At 33.0% G+C, this 22,670-nt stretch overlaps 14 non-coding genes across 14 annotated transcripts; all 14 read left to right on the top strand.

The window, feature by feature from the left end:
* The first annotated feature begins 4,447 nt into the window (after positions 1-4,447).
* Positions 4,448-4,519, top strand: TRNAG-UCC (transfer RNA glycine (anticodon UCC)). Its single transcript has one exon. It is a non-coding gene; the product is annotated as a tRNA-Gly (tRNA).
* Positions 4,520-5,167: 648 nt separating this feature from the next.
* TRNAG-UCC (transfer RNA glycine (anticodon UCC)) lies at positions 5,168-5,239 on the top strand. Its single transcript has one exon. It is a non-coding gene; the product is annotated as a tRNA-Gly (tRNA).
* A 1,067-nt stretch (positions 5,240-6,306) lies between these two features.
* Positions 6,307-6,378, top strand: TRNAE-UUC (transfer RNA glutamic acid (anticodon UUC)). Its single transcript has one exon. It is a non-coding gene; the product is annotated as a tRNA-Glu (tRNA).
* A 1,335-nt stretch (positions 6,379-7,713) lies between these two features.
* TRNAG-UCC (transfer RNA glycine (anticodon UCC)) lies at positions 7,714-7,785 on the top strand. The gene has a single exon. It is a non-coding gene; the product is annotated as a tRNA-Gly (tRNA).
* A 1,067-nt stretch (positions 7,786-8,852) lies between these two features.
* On the top strand, positions 8,853-8,924 carry TRNAG-UCC (transfer RNA glycine (anticodon UCC)). The gene has a single exon. It is a non-coding gene; the product is annotated as a tRNA-Gly (tRNA).
* Positions 8,925-9,572: 648 nt separating this feature from the next.
* Positions 9,573-9,644, top strand: TRNAG-UCC (transfer RNA glycine (anticodon UCC)). Its single transcript has one exon. It is a non-coding gene; the product is annotated as a tRNA-Gly (tRNA).
* A 1,067-nt stretch (positions 9,645-10,711) lies between these two features.
* TRNAE-UUC (transfer RNA glutamic acid (anticodon UUC)) lies at positions 10,712-10,783 on the top strand. The gene has a single exon. It is a non-coding gene; the product is annotated as a tRNA-Glu (tRNA).
* Positions 10,784-12,118: 1,335 nt separating this feature from the next.
* TRNAG-UCC (transfer RNA glycine (anticodon UCC)) lies at positions 12,119-12,190 on the top strand. Its single transcript has one exon. It is a non-coding gene; the product is annotated as a tRNA-Gly (tRNA).
* A 1,067-nt stretch (positions 12,191-13,257) lies between these two features.
* TRNAE-UUC (transfer RNA glutamic acid (anticodon UUC)) lies at positions 13,258-13,329 on the top strand. The gene has a single exon. It is a non-coding gene; the product is annotated as a tRNA-Glu (tRNA).
* Positions 13,330-14,396: 1,067 nt separating this feature from the next.
* TRNAG-UCC (transfer RNA glycine (anticodon UCC)) lies at positions 14,397-14,468 on the top strand. The gene has a single exon. It is a non-coding gene; the product is annotated as a tRNA-Gly (tRNA).
* Positions 14,469-15,535: 1,067 nt separating this feature from the next.
* Positions 15,536-15,607, top strand: TRNAG-UCC (transfer RNA glycine (anticodon UCC)). Its single transcript has one exon. It is a non-coding gene; the product is annotated as a tRNA-Gly (tRNA).
* A 1,486-nt stretch (positions 15,608-17,093) lies between these two features.
* Positions 17,094-17,165, top strand: TRNAG-UCC (transfer RNA glycine (anticodon UCC)). Its single transcript has one exon. It is a non-coding gene; the product is annotated as a tRNA-Gly (tRNA).
* A 1,067-nt stretch (positions 17,166-18,232) lies between these two features.
* Positions 18,233-18,304, top strand: TRNAE-UUC (transfer RNA glutamic acid (anticodon UUC)). Its single transcript has one exon. It is a non-coding gene; the product is annotated as a tRNA-Glu (tRNA).
* Positions 18,305-21,466: 3,162 nt separating this feature from the next.
* TRNAE-UUC (transfer RNA glutamic acid (anticodon UUC)) lies at positions 21,467-21,538 on the top strand. Its single transcript has one exon. It is a non-coding gene; the product is annotated as a tRNA-Glu (tRNA).
* The last annotated feature ends 1,132 nt before the right edge of the window (positions 21,539-22,670 follow it).

The following is a 22,670-nucleotide window of genomic DNA, read 5'->3' on the forward strand; positions in this document are numbered from 1 at the left end:
ATAGTCTTATGTAAATTAGGCTATTAAATATATTTTCCTATTATCTGCTTTAACATTTGATTCAAATTCTCTTTTCCAAAAGTGCCAAAAAGTGGACTTCAGTGGACATCATGTTTATTTATTCATTTACATTTTAAACCTATTTTGTGCATTGTATTAATATTTTCCATCATCAAAAGAAGTGCATTGCAGTCAATTACTGGATTAACAGTGTATTCTTTTCATTTTTTAAGATCATAAGCTCCTTAGAGAATGTTTCTTGTTTTGAAGAAATCAGGAATACACTGACCAAGAAATGCCCTTTCAACAAATGGGAAGCTTTGTTGGTATGTGTAGCACTTATGGGGTATGGACAGAGTCATGGCTTTGTCATTCACAGAATACTAGATTTATGGCATCTTAAAAATATCCAACTCTGAATAGTCTTATGTAAATTAGGCTATTAAATATATTTTCCTATTATCTGCTTTAACATTTGATTCAAATTCTCTTTTCCAAAAGTGCCAAAAAGTGGACTTCAGTGGACATCATGTTTATTTATTCATTTACATTTTAAACCTATTTTGTGCATTGTATTAATATTTTCCATCATCAAAAGAAGTGCATTGCAGTCAATTACTGGATTAACAGTGTATTCTTTTCATTTATAAAGATCATAAGCTCCTTACAGAATGTTTCTTGTTTTGAAGAAATCAGGAATACACTGACCAAGAAATGCCCTTTCAACAAATGGGAAGCTTTGTTGGTATGTGTAGCACTTATGGGGTATGGACAGAGTCATGGCTTTGTCATTCACAGAATACTAGATTTATGGCATCTTAAAAATATCCAACTCTGAATAGTCTTATGTAAATTAGGCTATTAAATATATTTTCCTATTATCTGCTTTAACATTTGATTCAAATTCTCTTTTCCAAAAGTGCCAAAAAGTGGACTTCAGTGGACATCATGTTTATTTATTAATTTACATTTTAAACCTATGTTGTGCATTGTATTAATATTTTCCATCATCAAAAGAAGTGCATTGCAGTCAATTACTGGATTAACAGTGTATTCTTTTCATTTTTTAAGATCATAAGCTCCTTAGAGAATGTTTCTTGTTTTGAAGAAATCAGGAATACACTGACCAAGAAATGCCCTTTCAACAAATGGGAAGCTTTCTTGGTATGTGTAGCACTTATGGGGTATGGACAGAGTCATGGCTTTGTCATTCACAGAATACTAGATTTATGGCATCTTAAAAATATCCAACTCTGAATAGTCTTATGTAAATTAGGCTATTAAATATATTTTCCTATTATCTGCTTTAACATTTGATTCAAATTCTCTTTTCCAAAAGTGCCAAAAAGTGGACTTCAGTGGACATCATGTTTATTTATTCATTTACATTTTAAACCTATTTTGTGCATTGTATTAATATTTTCCATCATCAAAAGAAGTGCATTGCAGTCAATTACTGGATTAACAGTGTATTCTTTTCATTTTTTAAGATCATAAGCTCCTTAGAGAATGTTTCTTGTTTTGAAGAAATCAGGAATACACTGACCAAGAAATGCCCTTTCAACAAATGGGAAGCTTTCTTGGTATGTGTAGCACTTATGGGGTATGGACAGAGTCATGGCTTTGTCATTCACAGAATACTAGATTTATGGCATCTTAAAAATATCCAACTCTAAATAGTCTTATGTAAATTAGGCTATTAAATATATTTTCCTATTATCTGCTTTAACATTTGATTCAAATTCTCTTTTCCAAAAGTGCCAAAAAGTGGACTTCAGTGGACATCATGTTTATTTATTCATTTGCATTTTTAACCTAATTTGTGCATTGTATTAATATTTTCCATCATCAAAAGAAGTGCATTGCAGTCAATTAATGGATTAACAGTGTAGAGCATTGAAATCATACAATCAGGTGTTGTGGCTTACAGATTTGACTAACAAATGCCCTTTTGAAAACCAGGAAGCGTTGGTGGTTGACCCGGGTTCGATTCCCGGCCAACGCATAGTTTGTATTCAATTTTTAAGATCATAAACTCCTTAGAGAATTATTCTTGTTTTGAAGGAATTAGGAATACACTGACCAAGAAATGCCCTTTCAAAAAACGGGAAGCTTTGTTGGTATGTGTCGCACTGGCCAACGCATGATTTTTCTTGTGTATTCTTTTCATTTTTTAAGATCATAAGCTCCTTAGAGAATGTTTCTTGTTTTGAAGAAATCAGGAATACACTGACCAAGAAATGCCCTTTCAACAAATGGGAAGCTTTGTTGGTATGTGTAGCACTTATGGGATATGGACAGAGTCATGGCTTTGTCATTCAGAGAATACTAGATTTATGGCATCTTAAAAATATCCAGCTCTGAATAGTCTTATGTAAATTAGGCTATTAAATATATTTTCCTATTATCTGCTTTAGCATGTGATTCAAATTCTCTTTTCCAAAAGTGCCAAAATGTGGACTTCAGTGGACATCATGTTTATTTATTCATTTACATTTTAAACCTATTTTGTGCATTGTATTAATATTTTCCATCATCAAAAGAAGTGCATTGCAGTCAATTACTGGATTAACAGTGTATTCTTTTCATTTTTTAAGATCATAAGCTCCTTAGAGAATGTTTCTTGTTTTGAAGAAATCAGGAATACACTGACCAAGAAATGCCCTTTCAACAAATGGGAAGCTTTCTTGGTATGTGTAGCACTTATGGGGTATGGACAGAGTCATGGCTTTGTCATTCACAGAATACTAGATTTATGGCATCTTAAAAATATCCAACTCTGAATAGTCTTATGTAAATTAGGCTATTAAATATATTTTCCTATTATCTGCTTTAACATTTGATTCAAATTCTCTTTTCCAAAAGTGCCAAAAAGTGGACTTCAGTGTACATCATATTTATTTATTCATTTGCATTTTTAACCTAATTTGTGCATTGTATTAATATTTTCCATCATCAAAAGAAGTGCATTGCAGTCAATTAATGGATTAACAGTGTAGAGCATTGAAATCATACAATCAGGTGTTGTGGCTTACAGATTTGACTAACAAATGCCCTTTTGAAAACCAGGAAGCATTGGTGGTTGACCCGGGTTCGATTCCCGGCCAACGCATAGTTTGTATTCAATTTTTAAGAACATAAACTCCTTAGAGAATGTTTCTTGTTTTGAAGAAATCAGGAATACACTGACCAAGAAATGCCCTTTCAACAAATGGGAAGCTTTGTTGGTATGTGTAGCACTTATGGGATATGGACAGAGTCATGGCTTTGTCATTCAGAGAATACTAGATTTATGGCATCTTAAAAATATCCAGCTCTGAATAGTCTTATGTAAATTAGGCTATTAAATATATTTTCCTATTATCTGCTTTAGCATGTGATTCAAATTCTCTTTTCCAAAAGTGCCAAAAAGTGGACTTCAGTGGACATCATGTTTATTTATTCATTTACATTTTAAACCTATTTTGTGCATTGTATTAATATTTTCCATCATCAAAAGAAGTGCATTGCAGTCAATTACTGGATTAACAGTGTATTCTTTTCATTTTTTAAGATCATAAGCTCCTTAGAGAATGTTTCTTGTTTTGAAGAAATCAGGAATACACTGACCAAGAAATGCCCTTTCAACAAATGGGAAGCTTTGTTGGTATGTGTAGCACTTATGGGATATGGACAGAGTCATGGCTTTGTCATTCAGAGAATACTAGATTTATGGCATCTTAAAAATATCCAGCTCTGAATAGTCTTATGTAAATTAGGCTATTAAATATATTTTCCTATTATCTGCTTTAGCATGTGATTCAAATTCTCTTTTCCAAAAGTGCCAAAATGTGGACTTCAGTGGACATCATGTTTATTTATTCATTTACATTTTAAACCTATTTTGTGCATTGTATTAATATTTTCCATCATCAAAAGAAGTGCATTGCAGTCAATTACTGGATTAACAGTGTATTCTTTTCATTTTTTAAGATCATAAGCTCCTTAGAGAATGTTTCTTGTTTTGAAGAAATCAGGAATACACTGACCAAGAAATGCCCTTTCAACAAAAGGGAAGCTTTCTTGGTATGTGTAGCACTTATGGGGTATGGACAGAGTCATGGCTTTGTCATTCACAGAATACTAGATTTATGGCATCTTAAAAATATCCAACTCTAAATAGTCTTATGTAAATTAGGCTATTAAATATATTTTCCTATTATCTTCTTTAACATTTGATTCAAATACTCTTTTCCAAAAGTGCCAAAAAGTGGACTTCATTGTACATCATGTTTATTTATTCATTTGCATTTTTAACCTAATTTGTGCATTGTATTAATATTTTCCATCATCAAAAGAAGTGCATTGCAGTCTATTAATGGATTAACAGTGTAGAGCATTGAAATCATACAATCAGGTGTTGTGGCTTACAGATTTGACTAACAAATGCCCTCTTAAAAACCAGGAAGCGTTGGTGGTATAGTGGTGAGCATAGCTGCCTTCCAAGCAGTTGACCCGGGTTCAATTCCCGGCCAACGCATAGTTTGTATTCAATTTTTAAGATCATAAACTCCTTAGAGAATTATTCTTGTTTTGAAGGAATTAGGAATACACTGACCAAGAAATGCCCTTTCAAAAAACGGGAAGCTTTGTTGGTATGTGTCGCACTGGCCAACGCATGATTTTTCTTGTGTATTCTTTTCATTTTTTAAGATCATAAGCTCCTTAGAGAATGTTTCTTGTTTTGAAGAAATCAGGAATACACTGACCAAGAAATGCCCTTTCAACAAAAGGGAAGCTTTCTTGGTATGTGTAGCACTTATGGGGTATGGACAGAGTCATGGCTTTGTCATTCACAGAATACTAGATTTATGGCATCTTAAAAATATCCAACTCTAAATAGTCTTAAGTAAATTAGGCTATTAAATATATTTTCCTATTATCTGCTTTAACATTTGATTCAAATTCTCTTTTCCAAAAGTGCCAAAAAGTGGACTTCAGTGGACATCATGTTTATTTATTCATTTGCATTTTTAACCTAATTTGTGCATTGTATTAATATTTTCCATCATCAAAAGAAGTGCATTGCAGTCAATTAATGGATTAACAGTGTAGAGCATTGAAATCATACAATCAGGTGTTGTGGCTTACAGATTTGACTAACAAATGCCCTTTTGAAAACCAGGAAGCGTTGGTGGTATAGTGGTGAGCATAGCTGCCTTCCAAGCAGTTGATCCGGGTTCGATACCCGGCCAACGCATAGTTTGTATTCAATTTTTAAGATCATAAACTCCTTAGAGAATTATTCTTGTTTTGAAGGAATTAGGAATACACTGATCAAGAAATGCCCTTTCAAAAAAAGGGAAGCTTTGTTGGTATGTGTAGCACTGGCCAACGCATGATTTTTCTTGTGCATTCTTTTCATTTTTTAAGATCATAAGCTCCTTAGAGAATGTTTCTTGTTTTGAAGAAATCAGGAATACACTGACCAAGAAATGCCCTTTCAACAAATGGGAAGCTTTCTTGGTATGTGTAGCACTTATGGGGTATGGACAGAGTCATGGCTTTGTCATTCACAGAATACTAGATTTATGGCATCTTAAAAATATCCAACTCTGAATAGTCTTATGTAAATTAGGCTATTAAATATATTTTCCTATTATCTGCTTTAACATTTGATTCAAATTCTCTTTTCCAAAAGTGCCAAAAAGTGGACTTCAGTGGACATCATGTTTATTTATTCATTTACATTTTAAACCTATTTTGTGCATTGTATTAATATTTTCCATCATCAAAAGAAGTGCATTGCAGTCAATTACTGGATTAACAGTGTATTCTTTTCATTTTTTAAGATCATAAGCTCCTTAGAGAATGTTTCTTGTTTTGAAGAAATCAGGAATACACTGACCAAGAAATGCCCTTTCAACAAATGGGAAGCTTTCTTGGTATGTGTAGCACTTATGGGGTATGGACAGAGTCATGGCTTTGTCATTCACAGAATACTAGATTTATGGCATCTTAAAAATATCCAACTCTAAATAGTCTTATGTAAATTAGGCTATTAAATATATTTTCCTATTATCTGCTTTAACATTTGATTCAAATTCTCTTTTCCAAAAGTGCCAAAAAGTGGACTTCAGTGGACATCATGTTTATTTATTCATTTGCATTTTTAACCTAATTTGTGCATTGTATTAATATTTTCCATCATCAAAAGAAGTGCATTGCAGTCAATTAATGGATTAACAGTGTAGAGCATTGAAATCATACAATCAGGTGTTGTGGCTTACAGATTTGACTAACAAATGCCCTTTTGAAAACCAGGAAGCGTTGGTGGTATAGTGGTGAGCATAGCTGCCTTTCAAGCAGTTGACCCGGGTTCGATTCCCGGCCAACGCATAGTTTGTATTCAATTTTTAAGATCATAAACTCCTTAGAGAATTATTCTTGTTTTGAAGGAATTAGGAATACACTGACCAAGAAATGCCCTTTCAACAAATGGGAAGCTTTGTTGGTATGTGTAGCACTTATGGGGTATGGACAGAGTCATGGCTTTGTCATTCACAGAATACTAGATTTATGGCATCTTAAAAATATCCAACTCTGAATAGTCTTATGTAAATTAGGCTATTAAATATATTTTCCTATTATCTGCTTTAACATTTGATTCAAATTCTCTTTTCCAAAAGTGCCAAAAAGTGGACTTCAGTGGACATCATGTTTATTTATTCATTTACATTTTAAACCTATTTTGTGCATTGTATTAATATTTTCCATCATCAAAAGAAGTGCATTGCAGTCAATTACTGGATTAACAGTGTATTCTTTTCATTTTTTAAGATCATAAGCTCCTTAGAGAATGTTTCTTGTTTTGAAGAAATCAGGAATACACTGACCAAGAAATGCCCTTTCAACAAATGGGAAGCTTTCTTGGTATGTGTAGCACTTATGGGGTATGGACAGAGTCATGGCTTTGTCATTCACAGAATACTAGATTTATGGCATCTTAAAAATATCCAACTCTGAATAGTCTTATGTAAATTAGGCTATTAAATATATTTTCCTATTATCTGCTTTAACATTTGATTCAAATTCTCTTTTCCAAAAGTGCCAAAAAGTGGACTTCAGTGGACATCATGTTTATTTATTCATTTACATTTTAAACCTATTTTGTGCATTGTATTAATATTTTCCATCATCAAAAGAAGTGCATTGCAGTCAATTACTGGATTAACAGTGTATTCTTTTCATTTTTTAAGATCATAAGCTCCTTAGAGAATGTTTCTTGTTTTGAAGAAATCAGGAATACACTGACCAAGAAATGCCCTTTCAACAAATGGGAAGCTTTCTTGGTATGTGTAGCACTTATGGGGTATGGACAGAGTCATGGCTTTGTCATTCACAGAATACTAGATTTATGGCATCTTAAAAATATCCAACTCTAAATAGTCTTATGTAAATTAGGCTATTAAATATATTTTCCTATTATCTGCTTTAACATTTGATTCAAATTCTCTTTTCCAAAAGTGCCAAAAAGTGGACTTCAGTGGACATCATGTTTATTTATTCATTTGCATTTTTAACCTAATTTGTGCATTGTATTAATATTTTCCATCATCAAAAGAAGTGCATTGCAGTCAATTAATGGATTAACAGTGTAGAGCATTGAAATCATACAATCAGGTGTTGTGGCTTACAGATTTGACTAACAAATGCCCTTTTGAAAACCAGGAAGCGTTGGTGGTATAGTGGTGAGCATAGCTGCCTTCCAAGCAGTTGACCCGGGTTCGATTCCTGGCCAACGCATAGTTTGTATTCAATTTTTAAGATCATAAACTCCTTAGAGAATTATTCTTGTTTTGAAGGAATTAGGAATACACTGACCAAGAAATGCCCTTTCAAAAAACGGGAAGCTTTGTTGGTATGTGTCGCACTGGCCAAAGCATGATTTTTCTTGTGTATTCTTTTCATTTTTTAAGATCATAAGCTCCTTAGAGAATGTTTCTTGTTTTGAAGAAATCAGGAATACACTGACCAAGAAATGCCCTTTCAACAAATGGGAAGCTTTCTTGGTATGTGTAGCACTTATGGGGTATGGACAGAGTCATGGCTTTGTCATTCACAGAATACTAGATTTATGGCATCTTAAAAATATCCAACTCTGAATAGTCTTATGTAAATTAGGCTATTAAATATATTTTCCTATTATCTGCTTTAGCATGTGATTCAAATTCTCTTTTCCAAAAGTGCCAAAATGTGGACTTCAGTGGACATCATGTTTATTTATTCATTTACATTTTAAACCTATTTTGTGCATTGTATTAATATTTTCCATCATCAAAAGAAGTGCATTGCAGTCAATTACTGGATTAACAGTGTATTCTTTTCATTTTTTAAGATCATAAGCTCCTTAGAGAATGTTTCTTGTTTTGAAGAAATCAGGAATACACTGACCAAGAAATGCCCTTTCAACAAAAGGGAAGCTTTCTTGGTATGTGTAGCACTTATGGGGTATGGACAGAGTCATGGCTTTGTCATTCACAGAATACTAGATTTATGGCATCTTAAAAATATCCAACTCTAAATAGTCTTATGTAAATTAGGCTATTAAATATATTTTCCTATTATCTTCTTTAACATTTGATTCAAATACTCTTTTCCAAAAGTGCCAAAAAGTGGACTTCATTGTACATCATGTTTATTTATTCATTTGCATTTTTAACCTAATTTGTGCATTGTATTAATATTTTCCATCATCAAAAGAAGTGCATTGCAGTCTATTAATGGATTAACAGTGTAGAGCATTGAAATCATACAATCAGGTGTTGTGGCTTACAGATTTGACTAACAAATGCCCTCTTAAAAACCAGGAAGCGTTGGTGGTATAGTGGTGAGCATAGCTGCCTTCCAAGCAGTTGACCCGGGTTCAATTCCCGGCCAACGCATAGTTTGTATTCAATTTTTAAGATCATAAACTCCTTAGAGAATTATTCTTGTTTTGAAGGAATTAGGAATACACTGACCAAGAAATGCCCTTTCAAAAAACGGGAAGCTTTGTTGGTATGTGTCGCACTGGCCAACGCATGATTTTTCTTGTGTATTCTTTTCATTTTTTAAGATCATAAGCTCCTTAGAGAATGTTTCTTGTTTTGAAGAAATCAGGAATACACTGACCAAGAAATGCCCTTTCAACAAAAGGGAAGCTTTCTTGGTATGTGTAGCACTTATGGGGTATGGACAGAGTCATGGCTTTGTCATTCACAGAATACTAGATTTATGGCATCTTAAAAATATCCAACTCTAAATAGTCTTAAGTAAATTAGGCTATTAAATATATTTTCCTATTATCTGCTTTAACATTTGATTCAAATTCTCTTTTCCAAAAGTGCCAAAAAGTGGACTTCAGTGGACATCATGTTTATTTATTCATTTGCATTTTTAACCTAATTTGTGCATTGTATTAATATTTTCCATCATCAAAAGAAGTGCATTGCAGTCAATTAATGGATTAACAGTGTAGAGCATTGAAATCATACAATCAGGTGTTGTGGCTTACAGATTTGACTAACAAATGCCCTTTTGAAAACCAGGAAGCGTTGGTGGTATAGTGGTGAGCATAGCTGCCTTCCAAGCAGTTGATCCGGGTTCGATACCCGGCCAACGCATAGTTTGTATTCAATTTTTAAGATCATAAACTCCTTAGAGAATTATTCTTGTTTTGAAGGAATTAGGAATACACTGATCAAGAAATGCCCTTTCAAAAAAAGGGAAGCTTTGTTGGTATGTGTAGCACTGGCCAACGCATGATTTTTCTTGTGCATTCTTTTCATTTTTTAAGATCATAAGCTCCTTAGAGAATGTTTCTTGTTTTGAAGAAATCAGGAATACACTGACCAAGAAATGCCCTTTCAACAAATGGGAAGCTTTCTTGGTATGTGTAGCACTTATGGGGTATGGACAGAGTCATGGCTTTGTCATTCACAGAATACTAGATTTATGGCATCTTAAAAATATCCAACTCTGAATAGTCTTATGTAAATTAGGCTATTAAATATATTTTCCTATTATCTGCTTTAACATTTGATTCAAATTCTCTTTTCCAAAAGTGCCAAAAAGTGGACTTCAGTGGACATCATGTTTATTTATTCATTTACATTTTAAACCTATTTTGTGCATTGTATTAATATTTTCCATCATCAAAAGAAGTGCATTGCAGTCAATTACTGGATTAACAGTGTATTCTTTTCATTTTTTAAGATCATAAGCTCCTTAGAGAATGTTTCTTGTTTTGAAGAAATCAGGAATACACTGACCAAGAAATGCCCTTTCAACAAATGGGAAGCTTTCTTGGTATGTGTAGCACTTATGGGGTATGGACAGAGTCATGGCTTTGTCATTCACAGAATACTAGATTTATGGCATCTTAAAAATATCCAACTCTAAATAGTCTTATGTAAATTAGGCTATTAAATATATTTTCCTATTATCTGCTTTAACATTTGATTCAAATTCTCTTTTCCAAAAGTGCCAAAAAGTGGACTTCAGTGGACATCATGTTTATTTATTCATTTGCATTTTTAACCTAATTTGTGCATTGTATTAATATTTTCCATCATCAAAAGAAGTGCATTGCAGTCAATTAATGGATTAACAGTGTAGAGCATTGAAATCATACAATCAGGTGTTGTGGCTTACAGATTTGACTAACAAATGCCCTTTTGAAAACCAGGAAGCGTTGGTGGTATAGTGGTGAGCATAGCTGCCTTTCAAGCAGTTGACCCGGGTTCGATTCCCGGCCAACGCATAGTTTGTATTCAATTTTTAAGATCATAAACTCCTTAGAGAATTATTCTTGTTTTGAAGGAATTAGGAATACACTGACCAAGAAATGCCCTTTCAACAAATGGGAAGCTTTGTTGGTATGTGTAGCACTTATGGGGTATGGACAGAGTCATGGCTTTGTCATTCACAGAATACTAGATTTATGGCATCTTAAAAATATCCAACTCTGAATAGTCTTATGTAAATTAGGCTATTAAATATATTTTCCTATTATCTGCTTTAACATTTGATTCAAATTCTCTTTTCCAAAAGTGCCAAAAAGTGGACTTCAGTGGACATCATGTTTATTTATTCATTTACATTTTAAACCTATTTTGTGCATTGTATTAATATTTTCCATCATCAAAAGAAGTGCATTGCAGTCAATTACTGGATTAACAGTGTATTCTTTTCATTTTTTAAGATCATAAGCTCCTTAGAGAATGTTTCTTGTTTTGAAGAAATCAGGAATACACTGACCAAGAAATGCCCTTTCAACAAATGGGAAGCTTTCTTGGTATGTGTAGCACTTATGGGGTATGGACAGAGTCATGGCTTTGTCATTCACAGAATACTAGATTTATGGCATCTTAAAAATATCCAACTCTGAATAGTCTTATGTAAATTAGGCTATTAAATATATTTTCCTATTATCTGCTTTAACATTTGATTCAAATTCTCTTTTCCAAAAGTGCCAAAAAGTGGACTTCAGTGGACATCATGTTTATTTATTCATTTACATTTTAAACCTATTTTGTGCATTGTATTAATATTTTCCATCATCAAAAGAAGTGCATTGCAGTCAATTACTGGATTAACAGTGTATTCTTTTCATTTTTTAAGATCATAAGCTCCTTAGAGAATGTTTCTTGTTTTGAAGAAATCAGGAATACACTGACCAAGAAATGCCCTTTCAACAAATGGGAAGCTTTCTTGGTATGTGTAGCACTTATGGGGTATGGACAGAGTCATGGCTTTGTCATTCACAGAATACTAGATTTATGGCATCTTAAAAATATCCAACTCTAAATAGTCTTATGTAAATTAGGCTATTAAATATATTTTCCTATTATCTGCTTTAACATTTGATTCAAATTCTCTTTTCCAAAAGTGCCAAAAAGTGGACTTCAGTGGACATCATGTTTATTTATTCATTTGCATTTTTAACCTAATTTGTGCATTGTATTAATATTTTCCATCATCAAAAGAAGTGCATTGCAGTCAATTAATGGATTAACAGTGTAGAGCATTGAAATCATACAATCAGGTGTTGTGGCTTACAGATTTGACTAACAAATGCCCTTTTGAAAACCAGGAAGCGTTGGTGGTATAGTGGTGAGCATAGCTGCCTTCCAAGCAGTTGACCCGGGTTCGATTCCTGGCCAACGCATAGTTTGTATTCAATTTTTAAGATCATAAACTCCTTAGAGAATTATTCTTGTTTTGAAGGAATTAGGAATACACTGACCAAGAAATGCCCTTTCAAAAAACGGGAAGCTTTGTTGGTATGTGTCGCACTGGCCAAAGCATGATTTTTCTTGTGTATTCTTTTCATTTTTTAAGATCATAAGCTCCTTAGAGAATGTTTCTTGTTTTGAAGAAATCAGGAATACACTGACCAAGAAATGCCCTTTCAACAAATGGGAAGCTTTCTTGGTATGTGTAGCACTTATGGGGTATGGACAGAGTCATGGCTTTGTCATTCACAGAATACTAGATTTATGGCATCTTAAAAATATCCAACTCTGAATAGTCTTATGTAAATTAGGCTATTAAATATATTTTCCTATTATCTGCTTTAACATTTGATTCAAATTCTCTTTTCCAAAAGTGCCAAAAAGTGGACTTCAGTGGACATCATGTTTATTTATTCATTTACATTTTAAACCTATTTTGTGCATTGTATTAATATTTTCCATCATCAAAAGAAGTGCATTGCAGTCAATTACTGGATTAACAGTGTATTCTTTTCATTTTTTAAGATCATAAGCTCCTTAGAGAATGTTTCTTGTTTTGAAGAAATCAGGAATACACTGACCAAGAAATGCCCTTTCAACAAATGGGAAGCTTTCTTGGTATGTGTAGCACTTATGGGGTATGGACAGAGTCATGGCTTTGTCATTCACAGAATACTAGATTTATGGCATCTTAAAAATATCCAACTCTAAATAGTCTTATGTAAATTAGGCTATTAAATATATTTTCCTATTATCTGCTTTAACATTTGATTCAAATTCTCTTTTCCAAAAGTGCCAAAAAGTGGACTTCAGTGGACATCATGTTTATTTATTCATTTGCATTTTTAACCTAATTTGTGCATTGTATTAATATTTTCCATCATCAAAAGAAGTGCATTGCAGTCAATTAATGGATTAACAGTGTAGAGCATTGAAATCATACAATCAGGTGTTGTGGCTTACAGATTTGACTAACAAATGCCCTTTTGAAAACCAGGAAGCGTTGGTTGTATAGTGGTGAGCATAGCTGCCTTTCAAGCAGTTGACCCGGGTTCGATTCCCGGCCAACGCATAGTTTGTATTCAATTTTTAAGATCATAAACTCCTTAGAGAATTATTCTTGTTTTGAAGGAATTAGGAATACACTGACCAAGAAATGCCCTTTCAACAAATGGGAAGCTTTGTTGGTATGTGTCGCACTGGCCAAAGCATGATTTTTCTTGTGTATTCTTTTCATTTTTTAAGATCATAAGCTCCTTAGAGAATGTTTCTTGTTTTGAAGAAATCAGGAATACACTGACCAAGAAATGCCCTTTCAACAAATGGGAAGCTTTCTTGGTATGTGTAGCACTTATGGGGTATGGACAGAGTCATGGCTTTGTCATTCACAGAATACTAGATTTATGGCATCTTAAAAATATCCAACTCTGAATAGTCTTATGTAAATTAGGCTATTAAATATATTTTCCTATTATCTGCTTTAACATTTGATTCAAATTCTCTTTTCCAAAAGTGCCAAAAAGTGGACTTCAGTGGACATCATGTTTATTTATTCATTTACATTTTAAACCTATTTTGTGCATTGTATTAATATTTTCCATCATCAAAAGAAGTGCATTGCAGTCAATTACTGGATTAACAGTGTATTCTTTTCATTTTTTAAGATCATAAGCTCCTTAGAGAATGTTTCTTGTTTTGAAGAAATCAGGAATACACTGACCAAGAAATGCCCTTTCAACAAATGGGAAGCTTTCTTGGTATGTGTAGCACTTATGGGGTATGGACAGAGTCATGGCTTTGTCATTCACAGAATACTAGATTTATGGCATCTTAAAAATATCCAACTCTAAATAGTCTTATGTAAATTAGGCTATTAAATATATTTTCCTATTATCTGCTTTAACATTTGATTCAAATTCTCTTTTCCAAAAGTGCCAAAAAGTGGACTTCAGTGGACATCATGTTTATTTATTCATTTGCATTTTTAACCTAATTTGTGCATTGTATTAATATTTTCCATCATCAAAAGAAGTGCATTGCAGTCAATTAATGGATTAACAGTGTAGAGCATTGAAATCATACAATCAGGTGTTGTGGCTTACAGATTTGACTAACAAATGCCCTTTTGAAAACCAGGAAGCGTTGGTGGTATAGTGGTGAGCATAGCTGCCTTCCAAGCAGTTGACCCGGCTTCGATTCCCGGCCAACGCATAGTTTGTATTCAATTTTTAAGATCATAAACTCCTTAGAGAATTATTCTTGTTTTGAAGGAATTAGGAATACACTGACCAAGAAATGCCCTTTCAAAAAACGGGAAGCTTTGTTGGTATGTGTCGCACTGGCCAAAGCATGATTTTTCTTGTGTATTCTTTTCATTTTTTAAGATCATAAGCTCCTTAGAGAATGTTTCTTGTTTTGAAGAAATCAGGAATACACTGACCAAGAAATGCCCTTTCAACAAATGGGAAGCTTTCTTGGTATGTGTAGCACTTATGGGGTATGGACAGAGTCATGGCTTTGTCATTCACAGAATACTAGATTTATGGCATCTTAAAAATATCCAACTCTGAATAGTCTTATGTAAATTAGGCTATTAAATATATTTTCCTATTATCTGCTTTAACATTTGATTCAAATTCTCTTTTCCAAAAGTGCCAAAAAGTGGACTTCAGTGGACATCATGTTTATTTATTCATTTACATTTTAAACCTATTTTGTGCATTGTATTAATATTTTCCATCATCAAAAGAAGTGCATTGCAGTCAATTACTGGATTAATAGTGTATTCTTTTCATTTTTTAAGATCATAAGCTCCTTAGAGAATGTTTCTTGTTTTGAAGAAATCAGGAATACACTGACCAAGAAATGCCCTTTCAACAAATGGGAAGCTTTCTTGGTATGTGTAGCACTTATGGGGTATGGACAGAGTCATGGCTTTGTCATTCACAGAATACTAGATTTATGGCATCTTAAAAATATCCAACTCTAAATAGTCTTATGTAAATTAGGCTATTAAATATATTTTCCTATTATCTGCTTTAACATTTGATTCAAATTCTCTTTTCCAAAAGTGCCAAAAAGTGGACTTCAGTGGACATCATGTTTATTTATTCATTTGCATTTTTAACCTAATTTGTGCATTGTATTAATATTTTCCATCATCAAAAGAAGTGCATTGCAGTCAATTAATGGATTAACAGTGTAGAGCATTGAAATCATACAATCAGGTGTTGTGGCTTACAGATTTGACTAACAAATGCCCTTTTGAAAACCAGGAAGCGTTGGTGGTATAGTGGTGAGCATAGCTGCCTTCCAAGCAGTTGACCCGGGTTCGATTCCCGGCCAACGCATAGTTTGTATTCAATTTTTAAGATCATAAACTCCTTAGAGAATTATTCTTGTTTTGAAGGAATTAGGAATACACTGACCAAGAAATGCCCTTTCAAAAAACGGGAAGCTTTGTTGGTATGTGTCGCACTGGCCAAAGCATGATTTTTCTTGTGTATTCTTTTCATTTTTTAAGATCATAAGCTCCTTAGAGAATGTTTCTTGTTTTGAAGAAATCAGGAATACACTGACCAAGAAATGCCCTTTCAACAAATGGGAAGCTTTGTTGGTATGTGTAGCACTTATGGGGTATGGACAGAGTCATGGCTTTGTCATTCACAGAATACTAGATTTATGGCATCTTAAAAATATCCAACTCTGAATAGTCTTATGTAAATTAGGCTATTAAATATATTTTCCTATTATCTGCTTTAACATTTGATTCAAATTCTCTTTTCCAAAAGTGCCAAAAAGTGGACTTCAGTGGACATCATGTTTATTTATTCATTTACATTTTAAACCTATTTTGTGCATTGTATTAATATTTTCCATCATCAAAAGAAGTGCATTGCAGTCAATTACTGGATTAACAGTGTATTCTTTTCATTTTTTAAGATCATAAGCTCCTTAGAGAATGTTTCTTGTTTTGAAGAAATCAGGAATACACTGACCAAGAAATGCCCTTTCAACAAATGGGAAGCTTTCTTGGTATGTGTAGCACTTATGGGGTATGGACAGAGTCATGGCTTTGTCATTCACAGAATACTAGATTTATGGCATCTTAAAAATATCCAACTCTGAATAGTCTTATGTAAATTAGGCTATTAAATATATTTTCCTATTATCTGCTTTAACATTTGATTCAAATTCTCTTTTCCAAAAGTGCCAAAAAGTGGACTTCAGTGGACATCATGTTTATTTATTCATTTGCATTTTTAACCTAATTTGTGCATTGTATTAATATTTTCCATCATCAAAAGAAGTGCATTGCAGTCAATTACTGGATTAACAGTGTATTCTTTTCATTTTTTAAGATCATAAGCTCCTTAGAGAATGTTTCTTGTTTTGAAGAAATCAGGAATACACTGACCAAGAAATGCCCTTTCAACAAATGGGAAGCTTTCTTGGTATGTGTAGCACTTATGGGGTATGGACAGAGTCATGGCTTTGTCATTCACAGAATACTAGATTTATGGCATCTTAAAAATATCCAACTCTGAATAGTCTTATGTAAATTAGGCTATTAAATATATTTTCCTATTATCTGCTTTAACATTTGATTCAAATTCTCTTTTCCAAAAGTGCCAAAAAGTGGACTTCAGTGGACATCATGTTTATTTATTCATTTGCATTTTTAACCTAATTTGTGCATTGTATTAATATTTTCCATCATCAAAAGAAGTGCATTGCAGTCAATTAATGGATTAACAGTGTAGAGCATTGAAATCATACAATCAGGTGTTGTGGCTTACAGATTTGACTAACAAATGCCCTTTTGAAAACCAGGAAGCGTTGGTGGTATAGTGGTGAGCATAGCTGCCTTCCAAGCAGTTGACCCGGGTTCGATTCCTGGCCAACGCATAGTTTGTATTCAATTTTTAAGATCATAAACTCCTTAGAGAATTATTCTTGTTTTGAAGGAATTAGGAATACACTGACCAAGAAATGCCCTTTCAAAAAACGGGAAGCTTTGTTGGTATGTGTCGCACTGGCCAAAGCATGATTTTTCTTGTGTATTCTTTTCATTTTTTAAGATCATAAGCTCCTTAGAGAATGTTTCTTGTTTTGAAGAAATCAGGAATACACTGACCAAGAAATGCTCTTTCAACAAATGGGAAGCTTTCTTGGTATGTGTAGCACTTATGGGGTATGGACAGAGTCATGGCTTTGTCATTCACAGAATACTAGATTTATGGCATCTTAAAAATATCCAACTCTGAATAGTCTTATGTAAATTAGGCTATTAAATATATTTTCCTATTATCTGCTTTAACATTTGATTCAAATTCTCTTTTCCAAAAGTGCCAAAAAGTGGACTTCAGTGGACATCATGTTTATTTATTCATTTACATTTTAAACCTATTTTGTGCATTGTATTAATATTTTCCATCATCAAAAGAAGTGCATTGCAGTCAATTACTGGATTAACAGTGTATTCTTTTCATTTTTTAAGATCATAAGCTCCTTAGAGAATGTTTCTTGTTTTGAAGAAATCAGGAATACACTGACCAAGAAATGCCCTTTCAACAAATGGGAAGCTTTCTTGGTATGTGTAGCACTTATGGGGTATGGACAGAGTCATGGCTTTGTCATTCACAGAATACTAGATTTATGGCATCTTAAAAATATCCAACTCTAAATAGTCTTATGTAAATTAGGCTATTAAATATATTTTCCTATTATCTGCTTTAACATTTGATTCAAATTCTCTTTTCCAAAAGTGCCAAAAAGTGGACTTCAGTGGACATCATGTTTATTTATTCATTTGCATTTTTAACCTAATTTGTGCATTGTATTAATATTTTCCATCATCAAAAGAAGTGCATTGCAGTCAATTAATGGATTAACAGTGTAGAGCATTGAAATCATACAATCAGGTGTTGTGGCTTACAGATTTGACTAACAAATGCCCTTTTGAAAACCAGGAAGCGTTGGTGGTATAGTGGTGAGCATAGCTGCCTTTCAAGCAGTTGACCCGGGTTCGATTCCCGGCCAACGCATAGTTTGTATTCAATTTTTAAGATCATAAACTCCTTAGAGAATTATTCTTGTTTTGAAGGAATTAGGAATACACTGACCAAGAAATGCCCTTTCAAAAAACGGGAAGCTTTGTTGGTATGTGTCGCACTGGCCAAAGCATGATTTTTCTTGTGTATTCTTTTCATTTTTTAAGATCATAAGCTCCTTAGAGAATGTTTCTTGTTTTGAAGAAATCAGGAATACACTGACCAAGAAATGCCCTTTCAACAAATGGGAAGCTTTGTTGGTATGTGTAGCACTTATGGGGTATGGACAGAGTCATGGCTTTGTCATTCACAGAATACTAGATTTATGGCATCTTAAAAATATCCAACTCTGAATAGTCTTATGTAAATTAGGCTATTAAATATATTTTCCTATTATCTGCTTTAACATTTGATTCAAATTCTCTTTTCCAAAAGTGCCAAAAAGTGGACTTCAGTGGACATCATGTTTATTTATTCATTTACATTTTAAACCTATTTTGTGCATTGTATTAATATTTTCCATCATCAAAAGAAGTGCATTGCAGTCAATTACTGGATTAACAGTGTATTCTTTTCATTTTTTAAGATCATAAGCTCCTTACAGAATGTTTCTTGTTTTGAAGAAATCAGGAATACACTGACCAAGAAATGCCCTTTCAACAAATGGGAAGCTTTGTTGGTATGTGTAGCACTTATGGGGTATGGACAGAGTCATGGCTTTGTCATTCACAGAATACTAGATTTATGGCATCTTAAAAATATCCAACTCTGAATAGTCTTATGTAAATTAGGCTATTAAATATATTTTCCTATTATCTGCTTTAACATTTGATTCAAATTCTCTTTTCCAAAAGTGCCAAAAAGTGGACTTCAGTGGACATCATGTTTATTTATTCATTTACATTTTAAACCTATTTTGTGCATTGTATTAATATTTTCCATCATCAAAAGAAGTGCATTGCAGTCAATTACTGGATTAACAGTGTATTCTTTTCATTTTTTAAGATCATAAGCTCCTTAGAGAATGTTTCTTGTTTTGAAGAAATCAGGAATACACTGACCAAGAAATGCCCTTTCAACAAATGGGAAGCTTTCTTGGTATGTGTAGCACTTATGGGGTATGGACAGAGTCATGGCTTTGTCATTCACAGAATACTAGATTTATGGCATCTTAAAAATATCCAACTCTGAATAGTCTTATGTAAATTAGGCTATTAAATATATTTTCCTATTATCTGCTTTAACATTTGATTCAAATTCTCTTTTCCAAAAGTGCCAAAAAGTGGACTTCAGTGGACATCATGTTTATTTATTCATTTACATTTTAAACCTATTTTGTGCATTGTATTAATATTTTCCATCATCAAAAGAAGTGCATTGCAGTCAATTACTGGATTAACAGTGTATTCTTTTCATTTTTTAAGATCATAAGCTCCTTAGAGAATGTTTCTTGTTTTGAAGAAATCAGGAATACACTGACCAAGAAATGCCCTTTCAACAAATGGGAAGCTTTCTTGGTATGTGTAGCACTTATGGGGTATGGACAGAGTCATGGCTTTGTCATTCACAGAATACTAGATTTATGGCATCTTAAAAATATCCAACTCTAAATAGTCTTATGTAAATTAGGCTATTAAATATATTTTCCTATTATCTGCTTTAACATTTGATTCAAATTCTCTTTTCCAAAAGTGCCAAAAAGTGGACTTCAGTGGACATCATGTTTATTTATTCATTTACATTTTAAACCTATTTTGTGCATTGTATTAATATTTTCCATCATCAAAAGAAGTGCATTGCAGTCAATTACTGGATTAACAGTGTATTCTTTTCATTTTTTAAGATCATAAGCTCCTTACAGAATGTTTCTTGTTTTGAAGAAATCAGGAATACACTGACCAAGAAATGCCCTTTCAACAAATGGGAAGCTTTGTTGGTATGTGTAGCACTTATGGGGTATGGACAGAGTCATGGCTTTGTCATTCACAGAATACTAGATTTATGGCATCTTAAAAATATCCAACTCTGAATAGTCTTATGTAAATTAGGCTATTAAATATATTTTCCTATTATCTGCTTTAACATTTGATTCAAATTCTCTTTTCCAAAAGTGCCAAAAAGTGGACTTCAGTGGACATCATGTTTATTTATTCATTTACATTTTAAACCTATTTTGTGCATTGTATTAATATTTTCCATCATCAAAAGAAGTGCATTGCAGTCAATTACTGGATTAACAGTGTATTCTTTTCATTTTTTAAGATCATAAGCTCCTTAGAGAATGTTTCTTGTTTTGAAGAAATCAGGAATACACTGACCAAGAAATGCCCTTTCAACAAATGGGAAGCTTTCTTGGTATGTGTAGCACTTATGGGGTATGGACAGAGTCATGGCTTTGTCATTCACAGAATACTAGATTTATGGCATCTTAAAAATATCCAACTCTGAATAGTCTTATGTAAATTAGGCTATTAAATATATTTTCCTATTATCTGCTTTAACATTTGATTCAAATTCTCTTTTCCAAAAGTGCCAAAAAGTGGACTTCAGTGGACATCATGTTTATTTATTCATTTACATTTTAAACCTATTTTGTGCATTGTATTAATATTTTCCATCATCAAAAGAAGTGCATTGCAGTCAATTACTGGATTAACAGTGTATTCTTTTCATTTTTTAAGATCATAAGCTCCTTAGAGAATGTTTCTTGTTTTGAAGAAATCAGGAATACACTGACCAAGAAATGCCCTTTCAACAAATGGGAAGCTTTCTTGGTATGTGTAGCACTTATGGGGTATGGACAGAGTCATGGCTTTGTCATTCACAGAATACTAGATTTATGGCATCTTAAAAATATCCAACTCTAAATAGTCTTATGTAAATTAGGCTATTAAATATATTTTCCTATTATCTGCTTTAACATTTGATTCAAATTCTCTTTTCCAAAAGTGCCAAAAAGTGGACTTCAGTGGACATCATGTTTATTTATTCATTTGCATTTTTAACCTAATTTGTGCATTGTATTAATATTTTCCATCATCAAAAGAAGTGCATTGCAGTCAATTAATGGATTAACAGTGTAGAGCATTGAAATCATACAATCAGGTGTTGTGGCTTACAGATTTGACTAACAAATGCCCTTTTGAAAACCAGGAAGCGTTGGTGGTATAGTGGTGAGCATAGCTGCCTTTCAAGCAGTTGACCCGGGTTCGATTCCCGGCCAACGCATAGTTTGTATTCAATTTTTAAGATCATAAACTCCTTAGAGAATTATTCTTGTTTTGAAGGAATTAGGAATACACTGACCAAGAAATGCCCTTTCAAAAAACGGGAAGCTTTGTTGGTATGTGTCGCACTGGCCAAAGCATGATTTTTCTTGTGTATTCTTTTCATTTTTTAAGATCATAAGCTCCTTAGAGAATGTTTCTTGTTTTGAAGAAATCAGGAATACACTGACCAAGAAATGCCCTTTCAACAAATGGGAAGCTTTCTTGGTATGTGTAGCACTTATGGGGTATGGACAGAGTCATGGCTTTGTCATTCACAGAATACTAGATTTATGGCATCTTAAAAATATCCAACTCTGAATAGTCTTATGTAAATTAGGCTATTAAATATATTTTCCTATTATCTGCTTTAACATTTGATTCAAATTCTCTTTTCCAAAAGTGCCAAAAAGTGGACTTCAGTGGACATCATGTTTATTTATTCATTTACATTTTAAACCTATTTTGTGCATTGTATTAATATTTTCCATCATCAAAAGAAGTGCATTGCAGTCAATTACTGGATTAACAGTGTATTCTTTTCATTTTTTAAGATCATAAGCTCCTTAGAGAATGTTTCTTGTTTTGAAGAAATCAGGAATACACTGACCAAGAAATGCCCTTTCAACAAATGGGAAGCTTTCTTGGTATGTGTAGCACTTATGGGGTATGGACAGAGTCATGGCTTTGTCATTCACAGAATACTAGATTTATGGCATCTTAAAAATATCCAACTCTGAATAGTCTTATGTAAATTAGGCTATTAAATATATTTTCCTATTATCTGCTTTAACATTTGATTCAAATTCTCTTTTCCAAAAGTGCCAAAAAGTGGACTTCAGTGGACATCATGTTTATTTATTCATTTACATTTTAAACCTATTTTGTGCATTGTATTAATATTTTCCATCATCAAAAGAAGTGCATTGCAGTCAATTACTGGATTAACAGTGTATTCTTTTCATTTTTTAAGATCATAAGCTCCTTAGAGAATGTTTCTTGTTTTGAAGAAATCAGGAATACACTGACCAAGAAATGCCCTTTCAACAAATGGGAAGCTTTCTTGGTATGTGTAGCACTTATGGGGTATGGAC

Source organism: Taudactylus pleione, unplaced genomic scaffold (genome assembly GCF_031769625.1).
Source record: "Taudactylus pleione unplaced genomic scaffold, aTauple2 ptg000467l, whole genome shotgun sequence".
NCBI lineage: Eukaryota > Metazoa > Chordata > Amphibia > Anura > Myobatrachidae > Taudactylus > Taudactylus pleione.